General features: G+C 38.0%; 1 protein-coding gene across 17 annotated transcripts in view; it reads right to left on the bottom strand.

Annotated features, from left to right (window-relative positions):
* The window catches only part of NCOA2 (nuclear receptor coactivator 2), a 298,236-nt gene that overhangs the window by 196,166 nt on the left and 88,203 nt on the right, over positions 1-13,867 (bottom strand). The window contains exon 1 of one of the 17 annotated variants that reach the window (XM_063612649.1): positions 5,034-5,152. The exons of the other annotated variants lie outside the window; for them this stretch is intronic. The gene's annotated coding sequence lies outside the window, so the exon portion shown is untranslated. Of the gene's footprint in view, positions 1-5,033; positions 5,153-13,867 lie in introns of those variants that run through there. 17 annotated transcript variants of the gene reach the window in all.

The following is a 13,867-nucleotide window of genomic DNA, read 5'->3' as shown; positions in this document are numbered from 1 at the left end:
CTCTGCTTCAGCCTCCTGAGTGGCTAGGATTACAGGCGCCCGCCACCATGCCCAGCTAATTTTTTTTTTTTTTTTTTTTTAAGTAGAGATGGGGTTTCACCATCTTGGCCAGGCTGGTCTTGAACTCCTGAGCTCATGATCCACCTGCCTCAGCCTCCCAAGGTGCTGGGATTACAGGTGTGAGCCACCGCACCTAGCAACTATATGCATAATATCTTAAGACTATGGGGTAAGAAAATAAAGTGGACCAGAAGTAACTAGCTTTTTTTTTCTGAGACAGGGCCTTGCTCTATTGCTCAGGCTGGAGTGCTGTGGTGCAATCACAGCTCACTGCAGCCTCAACCTCCTGAGCTCAGTTGATCTACCCACGTCGGCCTCCTGAGTAGCTGGAACTATAGGCATGTACCAACACACCTGGCTGATTTTTACATTTATTTATTCATTCTTTTTTTTTTTTTTTTTTTTTTTGTAGAGATGAGGTTTTGCTATGTTGCTCAGGCTGGACTTGGAACTCCTGGCCTCAAGTGATCTTCCCACCTAGGCCTCCCAAAGTGCTGGTTTTACAGGTGTGACCCACCACCCCAGCCAACATTAACATTATATATATATATATCTACAAAGGGCAGTGGCAGTCTTTAACCTCCAACACCTAAAGTACCCTCAAAGACAGCCTCAAAGGAACCAGCACAAACTTGCCACCAAAGGCATCCTTCCCCAAATGATGGTCACTGTCAATTCCCACCTCCTACAGAGAGGTCAAATCTATCAACAGAACATGACCGCATTAAGATACAATCATTATTTCAATACAATAAAGGGAACATTAATTTTTAAAAATGCACACAAAGCATGTAGGAGGGCAGGAGAGGAGGTGTCTCCTTAAAAAGGAAGACAGTAAGGTAACACAATTTATCTAAAGTCAAAAAACTTACAATGGACCTGGATGTCAAACCCAGGACTGCCCGAGCACAGGACCTGTATATTTACTGCTCTGCCTGCCTGCTAGGCAGCACCAACCCACCAAAACAAAGGATAGCAAGCACCAAATGAACAGTATTTTAAAAAGAAAAAAAGTTGAAAACAGCTCACAAGTGTGTATAATAGGTATTCATAGCCATAATGTTTTAATCAAACAAAAATAAGTTTATTTTCTTTGACTCAAATTATAATTATGTATTATGCGATTAAGTACGTCAATATTTTACAGAGTTGTAGAAAGAATGTAGTATTCCAAAAGCTAGCACCAGACTAAGAGAAAAGCTTTGCAACTCACTTTGCAGGACAGTGAAGAACTTACCTGTGGAGTAGTTAGTACCTAGCCACATTTTAATCAACTTTCTGCATTTTACTGAGTCATCCCATGGATCCAAATGTCACTCAGAGGAAATGTTATCAGAAAACAGATTTCATTAGAAATGTGGCCCTACTGTGTGAGACTATATAGAGTTTTTCGTCTTCCTAAAAAACTAAAAATGGGATTTTTCATTTTACTAGGTGCCTAGGTTCTAACAAAAACATTGAGGAATACTGGAGAAAACTGGATCCTATGGCAACAGTACCATTTTGGGAAAAAATTGAGATCTAGAGCAAACTTAGAAATCATGTTTCAACTACTGAGTTTCACAGATGGAAATCTGGGGCTCAAAGAGATTAGAACCTCTACTGACGACAGGACTTCTCCCAGTCATCATGACTAATGGAGTTTCTATGAACCCAGGAACAAATATATCATTAAAACTTGGGCCTCACTATCCTGTCTTAACCAATTGCTATTCAACCTCCACGTCACGGAAGTGCACTATGTACACAAAAAGGTGTGAAAGGGCCTTCTAACTTAGTTGTGAAGCTAGAATTTATTGATCACATATCTAACATACAAAACATAAATAAAACTGGACAGATCTTGAGATGAGCATTCCAACACCCTAAGCATACAGAATAACAGGAGCTACGTTTTGTTATGAAACAGATGCCAGTTCCCCCGCTATAAATTTTACATGCTGGTCGGGCTCAGTGGCTTATGTCTGTAATCCCAGCACTTCGGGAGGCTGAGGTGGGAGGATTACTGAACTCAGGAGTTCAAGACGAGCCTGGGCAACAAGGCGAAATGTCGCCTCTACAAAAAATACAAAAATTAGCCAGGTGTGGTGGCACGTGCCTGCAGTCCCAGCTACTTGAGGGGCTGAGGCTGGAGGATTGCTTGAGCCTGGGAGGTTGAGGCTGCAGTGAGCTGTGTTTGTGCCATCACACTCCAGCCTGGGTGACAGAGCAAGACCTCGTCTCTTAAAAATTCATTTTGCAGATGAGGAAACTAAAAGAGAAGTTAAGCAATTTACTCAAGTTAAAGCAAGAGGAAGAAGTACCAACTGAATCCAGTTCGTTCTGAATTCAAGGCCTCCGCTCTCCCAGGTTGCTTCTATTACTGCTTCTTCTGCCAGGCTCCCTTCTCTGCAATTCCTGCTCTACCCAACTCCTTATTCCCTCAAAGAAAAGGACTTGATATCAAGAAGATACTTTCAAAAGCCAGGCTTACACAAGCAGTCACAAGCACCAACTTAACAATGAGTTACCCAAAAAGGTTTCACTAACAAGATTATTCAGTTATTGGCTGTTATACCTACATAAGCAAAAAAAAAATAGAAGAAATAATACAATATTGCAGGATAAAAGACAGTGAAGAAAAAAAATTTTAAGGCTGTGACAAAATGAGAACTTTACTTGACACAAGGAATTTCATTAGAAAAGAAGACAATTCTGAAACCTAAGGTGGGAGACAGCTAGGAAAACAATCTGTTGTGGCTAAATTTTTCTTCAAACTGGGGGTACCAGAGACCAAGAACGTATATAAATGTCCATAAAACATCCATGAAATTTTCTAATTTCATGCTTTCATTTTGATGAAAATCTGAAATTACTTAACATATGGATATGCTGAATCATGTGGACGACCGTTATATATCTGATAACTTAGTGCTATTTAATTTCAGGACTTCCATTTGTGCTTACATTTGTGTTAAAGATGAGTATTTTAATTTCCTTGAAGTCAAATCTTGAGAGAGAAAGTTTTCTATGAATTCAGTAAAGAAAAATCATATGGAGTATTTGAAACATCTTCACACAGCTACTAGCAGTACATGCTGAACTCAATGTAACCCGAGCTCAGCAGATTATACACAGCAATTTTGTTACAGCCAAATACCCTTGCATGGTAGTGCTAATTTAAATCTTATTGATTTGGTAGTTTTGTTTATATTTAGTTAGTAAATCTATTTTTGTTTTGTAGGTCTTAATTAAACTAAAATCTTCTGTACTGAAAAGGAATCTAGTAACATACTAAACTGGCTGCTTTTCATAGGAGCCATTAACCAAGTTAACATTCCCAATTATTTACATAATAAATATGGCCATAAAATGTAGATTTTAAGAATCATTCATGTACAGGTTTTTTTTTACCAAAAATTTCACTGACAAATCAAAGGCCCTACCAGTGGTACCCAAAATAGGTCTCTGAACTGTAGCTAAAGAACAGTCTTTTAAAACTAAAAGAAAAAATGTAATGCTTTATTTTTTATAAAGCTAAATTTCAGTAAATGTGAAGAATCCGTCTTTTCTATCAAAAGGAATCTAACACCCCTCTTTCTAGCCCATCTAGGACAAAGAGCATTCTAGGCAGTCAGGCCACAAACTACAGCATGGAGAGAAAAGAGGAGCTATTACCATTTGATATGTAAACACTTGGAAGTAGTTATTTTGCTAGACATCCTAGAATAAACCACAGCCTAATAGTGTTAATAATAATAATGACAAGACATAAACAACAAAAACTCTGAACAGAAACTGTGAAAGATTAAAGACAGCAATAAACTCTTTGCTGCTACTCTCATTGAGAACTGAAGTGTAACCGCCCTTCCCCTGAAGCTGGGGTTGCCTTAATGACTGGCTTGACCAAGAGAATATAGCAGCAGCAGTATTCTGGGACTTCTGAGCCTTGATGCTTCAGCCTGGGACTCCCAAAACCCTCGATCTTAGCATTCTGAGCTGCTACGTATGTATGACTGCCTTGAGGCTGCCATACTATGAAGAAGCCCAAGCTGGCCATGTGGAAAAGCCATATGAAAAAAGAGAATTAAATGCCCAGCCAGGCCCCATCTATTATAGCCCCTACAGTTCCTGGGTCTTCCCAACTGATACAGAAGAGACAAGTCATCCCTATTGTGCCCTGTCCAAATTCCTAACCCACAGAATTATGAGCTATAATAAATTATTGTTTTAAACAATAGATCACCAGAACAAAAATGAATCGCCTTTCATAAATAGTAATAAGGACTTAAAAAAAAAAAAAAAGAAACATCTTGGGCAGACAAGCTGGAAACCAGAATGGCAACAAACACAAAAAAGGATTACGATGCTTAAGGATAAATAAAAATTCATTAATTCATTTACCCAACAAAGATTTATATACAAGGGATATATAAACAAGGATATATAAAGGCTCTGGGAATATAATGGTTTAAAAAAAACAAAAAAAGTCCTACCTTCAAGGAACTTACAAGAAAACATTATGTATCATAGTGGTATCTTTCTATATACAGTACTTAAATTTTTTTTTTTCCCCACAAAAATTGCTAGCCCTGGCCAAGCGCAGTAGCAAACACCTGTAATCCCAACACTTTGGGAGGTCGACATGGGAGGACTGCTTGAACCTAGGAGTTCCAGACCAGCATGGGCAACATAGTGAGACACCATCTCTACCAGAAATAAACGAGAAATTAGCTGAGTGTGGTGGTGCCCATCTGTGGTACCAGCTACTCAGGAGACTGACGCAGGAGGATCGTTTGAGCCCAGGAGACTGAGGCTGCAGTGAGCAGTGATCACGCCATTGCACTCCAGCATGGAGACAGAGCAAGACCCTGTCTCGAAAACAAACAAACAAACAAAAGAACCAAAACCAAATAAAAAATAGCTAGCTTTTTATGGACATAACCAACAATTCAGATCAAATCAAAACACAGGCCAGGCGCAGTGGCTCATACCTGTAACCCAGCACTTTGGGAGGCCAAGGAGGGAGGATTGCTTGAGGCCGGGAGTTCGAAACCAGCAAGACCAGCAAAGGGCCAAGATGGCGAAACTCCGTCTCTCCTAAAAATACAAAAATTAGCTAGGTATGGTAGAGGGTGCCTGTAATCCCAGCTTCTTGGGAGGCTGAAGCACAAGAATTGCTTGAACCTAGGAGGCAGAGGTTGCAGTAAGCCAAGATCACACCACTGCACTCCAGCCTAGGTGACAGAGCAAGACGCCGTCTTACCCCCCAAAAAAAAACATAAAAAAAAAAAAAAAATAAACAATCTCATAGAGTGACCGAGAGTTTGAGTTCCTCTATGAGAAGGAAGTGAAGATTGAATCAAAATCCCACAAAAAGTTATTTGTAGTTTGTAGTATCTAAACACACTTTAGTTAACTATAGTATATAATGTTTGGGTTCTGATTTCAGACCATAAATTCAAGGCATGCGTAACGAATTCTTTTTATTTTTTCTTCATAAAGTATCAGGTTAAAAAACCTTTTAAAGATACGCCTACAAATGTGCATAGTAGACCTTTTCTATTTTACTGTAGTCAAGATTCTAGGACCTAAAATGGGCAAAGCAAGTAAGGTCAGTAGTAAGCTGTTGTTTTAACAAGATTTATTTCTGTCTAGGTGTGCCACAATTCAAACAAACACACTCACTATTCCAGTGACTAAAATAATTTTTAACTGCTCCTTTTATTAAAGCATAGACAATTTAACCTTTCATAATATCACCCTCAGGGCTCTAAAATTATTCACACCTTTCTATTTGTAGCACTTCTCTATTCAAATTTCATACAATGCCAAAAAGAACACAAATAGAGAAAATTATTCTACATGGTATTTTTAAATAAAAGAAAATATTTGATATCACATTGTAAAAGAACGCAGTAAATAACTATGTTTATGGTTTCTTAGGCAAAAGACCGTAGTATGTCTTAAAATCATTAGCACCTAGCACAACGTCTCAGTAACAGATTCTCAGCAAGTGTCTGTTGACTGATAACACATTTATTTCCTAGTTATTTTTTTAAGTGTGGCCAAGAAAAATAAGCAATGCTATTTTTTATCCCAGTAATATTTGAGGCAAAGAAAAAAACAATGTTTTCAAAAGAGGTCACAAAGAAACATACCTGTCCTTTTCATTTTCTCTTGAAAATATTTTAAAAGGAATGGGGTGGGGGAAAGTGGTAACAAGTGCTATGTGCTCTAAATGTCAATATCGCACAGATGACAATGAAACAACAACAGAATTATAAACTAACTTGTATTTTCTTTTTTCTCATAATTTCAGTTTTAGCACATTACATAGTAATTTGTCAGAATTTCTTTTTTAAAATATGACGCAAAAAAGAAAAAAATTATCATTGCTAAAAAGCAACTTACCAATGTTTTACCCAAAACACAGTACAGAAGTCGTAACAGTGTACTGCACAACAATCTTTAAAATAACAATACTAACATTCCATTATAAAAAGTTGCAATATCTGGGAAGAAGATATTGAAGAATGTCTTACTTAACAGACAGCTCATTGTTCTCTTCTAGACTAGTCTAGAGACTGGCATGGCATCAGAACATGCGTCAGAAGACCTGGCCATCTTCCTGGATCTCCGTGAGACCCAAGGCCAATCACTTAACATTTCTAGTCCTCAGTTTCCTCAGTGACAAAAGGAGAGTGGCACAATTGTCCCCAAATCCTGTTTAGCTCTAAAAAAATTCTACCATCCTCAAATAAAGAGCCATTAGTCTAAACAAGGTTTTAAGGCATCCACATCTTCCATTTGCTTAATTAAGGTAGTTATTTCCTTAATCTTGCACTAAACATTTTACAAGTTTCAAATGCCTAGAGATAGACTACTTCTCTTATTTTATCTTTACAACAACTCTGTGAGGTGTGTTGACCCTGTAATTTTGATGTGCATTAGGAAAATGCCAAAAGGGAGGCTGAGTGAGGTGACATGGTTTGATTAAAGTCACTTAGCCAAGAAAAACCTGGAAATCAGATCTTCTGATTCTAGCTCAGTGCTCACACAAGAGATTTCCAGAAACAAGCCACTTTTAAATCCACAAGAACTACAAGGAAGGGGAAAAAATGTGTTTATTTTTAAATGAATATACTGTTTCTTTAAATTCAATGTCATAGTCTTAAATTCCCTAAAACAGTACAATTTTAGGCCTTTATATCTCAAAATTATTTTCAAGACTCCTGGAACAAGAAAATCCCAGTGGCTTAACACATTATCAAAATATTACCATTTATCAGGATTTCCTAAATCAATGTATCTTTCTTGGGGAAAAAGGGGGTCTGTATGAAATAAGATTTGGAATATTTGTAGATTAATAATGCACATAAGGTCTTTAGTTTAATCTAGCATTTCACAAATTTGCTGATTGAGATATACGTCAGACTTTTTATAAAATACCAACGGTCGTTCTAAAGCACTTTTGTTCCAATGAACAAAATCATCTTGGAAAACACTTCTGTGTATTTTTAAAAGATGATCATTTCCTAAATAAAAAACAAAATTATTATAGTTTTTCCTTATTTCTCTAACATACACATTTTTATCTTTTCTGAAAAGGTAAATTATCTTACAATTTGTACATTTAACATGACAGTGTCCCTTTTTTCATTTCCTGAAAAGCTGTTGACCCAATATTGTACTTGTAATCAACAGCAACTTGGAATAGAGAACTATGGTAAAAAATCTTCTCGTAATCGTAAAGTGTACTCTCGTGACACAAATGACATGACATGATATTAAGAGGTCTCCTTCTGTAGCTAAATCACATACCCAGAACTGACACTGAAAAATCTGGGGAGATCTAAATTCAGATGAAATGTACACTTTAAATACATATTAGTAAAGACAGGTAATTGGGGGAAAATGTACATCAGCGAAATAACATTTGAATCCATCTTAAACTATTATAAGATCTGTATATAAAATTAGGAACAAACATTTACAGGTAAAGGGGAAGATAAATTACTTAGTCACTGAGCCCATTAACCTACTTGTAACATGGAAGTAACTATTAATATAAGTGTGGTTTTTGCCCTATTTATAAAACAGCAAATGATGAGGCAAAGGCTAATTAGCTAATCTGAATTTATCTCGTGCTCATGATCTTATAACACTAGATATATCTATTTATTCCCAAAGGGATTAGGCATTTCTAACCCTTCCTCTAGGCAACAATGAGTTCCCTAATAACCAAACACAGTTTCTTTTTACTTCTAACTAATAATGTTTAGCAAGTCCAAAAATACTTTCAAATGCTTTTGAAAATGTAAGGCAGCTTAGAAATGAGCTGTTTTTAGTAATGGTATTTTAGAAGTGGTATAACTTACCACTTCAGGCAAAGAGGTATGACTTGTCACTGGTAATAGTGGTAACTCGGGAAGCTGAAAAGAGTTATTTTGAGAAAAGAAGAGATTGTGGGCTCTAGTCTCAAACCTCACCCTTCACCTCATATATATGAAATGTTATGCTTCTGTAATTCACAAATCAAATTTCTGTTTCAAACTGGAAGAATTAACAACAGAGTAAGTTATATATTTACTTTTAAGGTACACACATGAAAAAATTTTTAGGAATGGAAGTACTCAGTGTTGGCTAAAAGATTTTAGATATTTCAGTCACTTCCTAATCCTTAAAATGTTTATACAAGTTTCTCCCCACCTCCTCACCCATCCCCCTATTATATTCATTTTATAATTCAGAAGGTGATCTGTTAATCAGGCCATAAACAGAGAGTAAATTTCAAAAACAACTGCTGGCCGGGCGAGGTGGCTCAGGCCTGTAATCCCAGAGGCTGAGGAGGGCGGATCACGAGGTCAGAAGATGAAGACCATCCTGGCTACGGTGAAACCCTGTCCCTACTTAAAAAAAAAATAAAATAAAATACAAAAAATTAGCTGGGCGTGGTGGCGGGCACCTATAGTCCCAGCTACCCGGGAGGCTGAGGTAGGAGAATGGTGTGAACCCGGGAGGCAGAGCTTGCAGTGAGCGGAGATTGCGCCACTGCACTCCAGCCTGGGCAACAGAGTGAGACTCCATCTCAAAAAAAAAAAAAAAAAAAAAAAAAAGGCAACTGCCTTGTCCACAAATAAATAAGTCATATTTTAAAATAAAGTACAGAATGCCACAAAGACTCATAAAGGCATCAAAGTATAGTATGCTTCACCAACCTATATTATCCTATTTCTATCTATGGAGTAAAATTATATAAAGTGACCTCTCTGCAAGTGAGTTTAGACTCCAAATGCTAGATTAAGGAATTAAGTCTAAACTACTTACAAAAACAGTAACAAACAGCATATTTTGGAAGGTCACATTAAAAAAATGGAACTACCATCTCCAATGCCTAAATTCCATGATGTAATAAGCCTGTATGATGGATATAACAAGAAATTTACACTCTGCAGATTGTTAAACTAGAACAAAATCCCTGAAACATTGAAAAATGAGGGCTTGAAATGTTTTTTAAATATGAAACCAAGCAGCATTCATTTCCTAAATGTAAAATATAATTTAAAAAATAATGAAAAGGATTGTTATTTAAGCAATCCAAAATTGTTTTTCAGCAACTGCTATGCTTTTTTAGAATACTAAAACTGTATTATTGTATGTGTGAACAAGACTGTTGTCTTTCTCAGTTATATAATGAATTGAGAATCGAACCATGTTTCCTAAGGCCTGCAAGAGAAACGCAAGTGTGCTACGTAATCAATGCTTTCTAGTAGACATTTCACTCAACTTACTCATTTTATCTAGCAGGAAGGAAGAAATGATAAATGCTGATGTGGGTTGACACCACTCACTCCTACATATCTGAGCCTTTTCATTTATTTGAGTGTCCTAAATCTCCAACATGTTCAATAAAATACTGGAAGGTAAAGAAGTTTTGGCGAGCTAAGGAAGGCAATGCACTGTGCCTCACAATCACTTTTTGACTATGTCTTACAGAAATCAGGTAAGATACTTGACACTGATTATAAAGGGATGATCATCTAGCTTGTTGATGATATTGATGATACAAAAGTCATTCTATGTTTGATTTCTTCCTCTTTTCTTTCAGCTGTCTTTTTGGGCATTCAACACCTCTAAGAAAAAGAAAGAATTGAGAAAATGAGGTAAAATTCCAACCTATGAAATTTCATTTCCAGCAAAAACACTTAAAAAACAAAACAAACAGAATAACCTCTTAGAGACCCAAAAGAAAATACATTAAAACATTAAAAACGGTTGTGTATGCATGATGCCATTATGGGTAGATTCTTTCATGTCCACGCCTTCTATATTATAACCATATTATTAATACTTATATTTAATACCAAAACAATAAAAGCATTCTTGGGAAAGTAAGTTAAATGATTCCAAACATTTTAACTACCCTGACCTTATACTACACAAGACAAAGGGGAAGTCGCCTATAAAACTTGACACTATAAACAAATACAAAAATATCTCTTGCTTATTCTTTTCTTCACTATCTGTGTTAACAAAGGTAAAAGGAATAAAGGAAAAGAAAGCCATGAGGACACACTCACAAACCAAAACCACAAGAAAAATAATCTAAAACCAGACTGCAGGAGGCAGGAGGAAGGTACCATTCTCTGTAAGAAGTAATTTTGCAACACTAATAGCAAACCCACATTCCTGCCACAAGCCTCATCCACAATCTAATGCTTTCAAACAGGCCACACAGCTGGCAGCCCTGAGAGCCTTCCAGAGAGGAACCAAGATAGAGAAATCAGGACGGCTCAGGACTGAATTGAGCCCTAATCTGATTCCAATGAAACACTGCCCTGCTAGCGTGTAATATTATGGTAGGCAGGAGTTAATCGATGACTGGAACTGCTAAAGAAAATTCCTAAAGGAACACTGCTTTGAATGTGAGCTTCTTCCGTTAATGATGAAACAGCTGAAGTATTGCAGTACATGCTTTCTAGGGAAGTCATCCGCACGATGCATAAGGTAAAGAAAATGCAGCATCACCTTCAGAAACAATACGGAGGGTATGCCTAGACGAAAAATCCGCTCTCGGTAAATAAACGATGTTTGTGTGAACATTAAGAGTCTAGTTTCCTCTCGAGTCAAAGCACCATATGGCTGAAAGCAAAGTCTTATTAGATTTGGAGACTGAACTGGTTTATGAGGGCTCAAGCTTGTTCAATGAGCTGTTTTAAAGGGACCATGTTTTTACCAAGTCCTGGGAGTGTCCCTTATGATACTACCTCAACCAACTCCAAGAAGCCAGACACCTTCCTACACAAATGCCAAACACTTCATCTCAATCCCCATAGAACTCTCTAAAACAGCACTCTGGTTTTGTTTCCAGATCATTCAAGAAATTGCTCATTCAGATCCAGCAATCCCACTTCTGGGTATCCCAGAATCAAATCAGTTTTTGATTTGATTTGAATCAAATAATCCCAAAAACAGATCAGTTTTTTTAAACAAAAATTATGGGAGGCCATTGTTTTGGACTGAGCTCCTACACTACGTCCCAACAGACCAGACCAAACCAAACTGGAATTACTCACGCTATGCCACATAATCAAACTGAAACTTTAAGGAAGGAGATAGATCCCAAAACAGATCAGTTTTTTTCTGAAAATGGGAGATTACAGTCTTCCTGAGCCAGTGTAATAAGGAAGTCCCCTCTGCTTTAACCCTTACCAAAAAGTAACCTGAAGTAACCTGATGTTAAATAAAATAAAAGCCAATCAAATCTATAACTAAACTTCCTGTAATTTTGTCTTTTGGTAGTTCTGGTGCCCAATAGTGGGACCTGAAAAACACTGTTGATGGCACCCGAGACCCCATGAGGAATGCAGGAGAGGGGCTGCCCAACTCTAAAAGTCCCCTGTCTTCCTCACACTGCTCGGAAGGTTCTAAGTTCCTCACGGTTCAGACTCTGATCTCTGCGTGGAGCCCCTGGATAGTTTTGGCTTTTGAACTCAGGATTAGTTTGTGCTATAAGAGAGCATATGTACTCTTGGGGTTTGCAGTGGCTAGCAAGAGCTGCAGTTTTAAAGGCAATGTACCGCGGCTGCAATGAGTGGCTATTATTGTAGAGGGTGTGATCTCCAGCTTTCAGAATTCACAGAAATTTAGATTCTATCCTCTATGTTTCTTTTTCTTGTGTGCTTTGGTAGGGGGAAATCACTGGCTAGTCAGTCAAGGGGATCCCAGTGCCAAAAGTCACAACTTGACTGGTGGACCTGGTTCAAGCACTTAAGAGCTTTTAGATTAACCAGATATGAAAAAATAAGACTGTCGTGAGAGGATAAACTGGACACAAAACACAGCAGTGCCGCCACCTTCAGGAAGTATCTGCACAAGAAGGCACACCAAAAGCATTGTACAACCCAACACTGTGGCATTTCCCTCTTAGGCTTTTACCTCAGATTTGAGAGATCCAATATTCAACATAAAAAATGAGATCCTTAATTTCTAAAGAACTGAGTACTCCACCTTCTGGATAAACCTGTCTTTTATATGAGTAAGTGTTAGGTCCCAGAAACTACAAAATACTGACAAAAATTGCAAAATCATAACAAAGATAATTTAGGATTACAATGGCCATTACATGGAGCATTTCAGATAAACAACACTGCACTTTAAGAAGTCCATTTAAAAATAAGGAGTCTTAATTTAGGCCAACCCAGGGGCATCTATTGGTATGTAGAAGCTTCTAAAAGATTTCAGGCCAGCACAGTGGCTCATACATGTAATCTAAACACTTTGGGAGGCCAAGGCGGGAGGACTGTTTGAGGTCAGGAATTCGAGGCTGCAGTGAGCTATGATCACGTCACTGTATTCCAGCCTGGGTGACAGAGTGAGACCCTGTCTCTAAAAAAAAAAAAAAATTAAGTTTTCAAAAAAAAATTGTTTATTGCCACTTTTAAGACACTTTACAAAAGGAAAATGAAACACTTAAAACTAGTTGACAAAAAAATTCAAGTTGCCGGCCATTTCACTTAGTTACTACCTCACCACAAAAACAAAGGAACATTGGGAAAGTCTTATAAAAGTTAGGCCCTCAGGTCAAGCCGGTTTGCTTCTTTTTCAGAGCTTTCCATGCTGAGTGTAGTCATAATGCTTAATCAGCCCTATTTGTTAATGTGCCCCACCTGGAACTCAATAATCCAGTGAAGAAACAGAAGCTAAACTAAAAGCCACCTAACAAAATTTGTTCCCAAAATACACCTTTCTGACATTCAGGCGGTTATTTTGAATAGGCTTCTCAATGTTCTCCTAGGCTCATCTGTGTACTTCTTTGTAAAATTCTGCAGTGAATTCGTATGGCTTTTTGTTGCCTCAGCATATCTTTTGAATCCTCCTCTGTGGCTCCCTAACTGACACACCTGAACCTAATTCTCCTCTTGCTCAGTGCTCTTAAAAAGTGGCTGGCCAGGCATGGTGGCTCATGCCTGTAATCCCAGCACTTTGGGAGGCAAGGAGGGCAGATCACTTAAGCCCAGGAGTTTGAGGTGAGCCTGGGCAACTCGGCAAAATCCCATCTCTACAAAAAATACCAAAAAAATTAGCTGGGCTTAGTGGCGCCTGCCTGCAGTCCCAGCTACTCGGGAGACTGAGGTGGGAGGATCATTTGAGCCCAGGAGGTTGAGGCTGCCGTGAGCCATAATCACCATTGCCCTCCAGACTGGGTGACAGAGTGAGACCCTGTCTCAAAAGAAAAACAAAAAAAAGGGCTATCTCAATAGGCCCATCAGGGCAGGACTACAGTTTATAGCCACTCCCCAGGCAGAAATCTCAAGACCAAGTC

The sequence above is a fragment of the Symphalangus syndactylus genome, chromosome 11 (assembly GCF_028878055.3).
Source record: "Symphalangus syndactylus isolate Jambi chromosome 11, NHGRI_mSymSyn1-v2.1_pri, whole genome shotgun sequence".
NCBI lineage: Eukaryota > Metazoa > Chordata > Mammalia > Primates > Hylobatidae > Symphalangus > Symphalangus syndactylus.
This window is presented reverse-complemented; position numbering and strand designations above follow the sequence as displayed.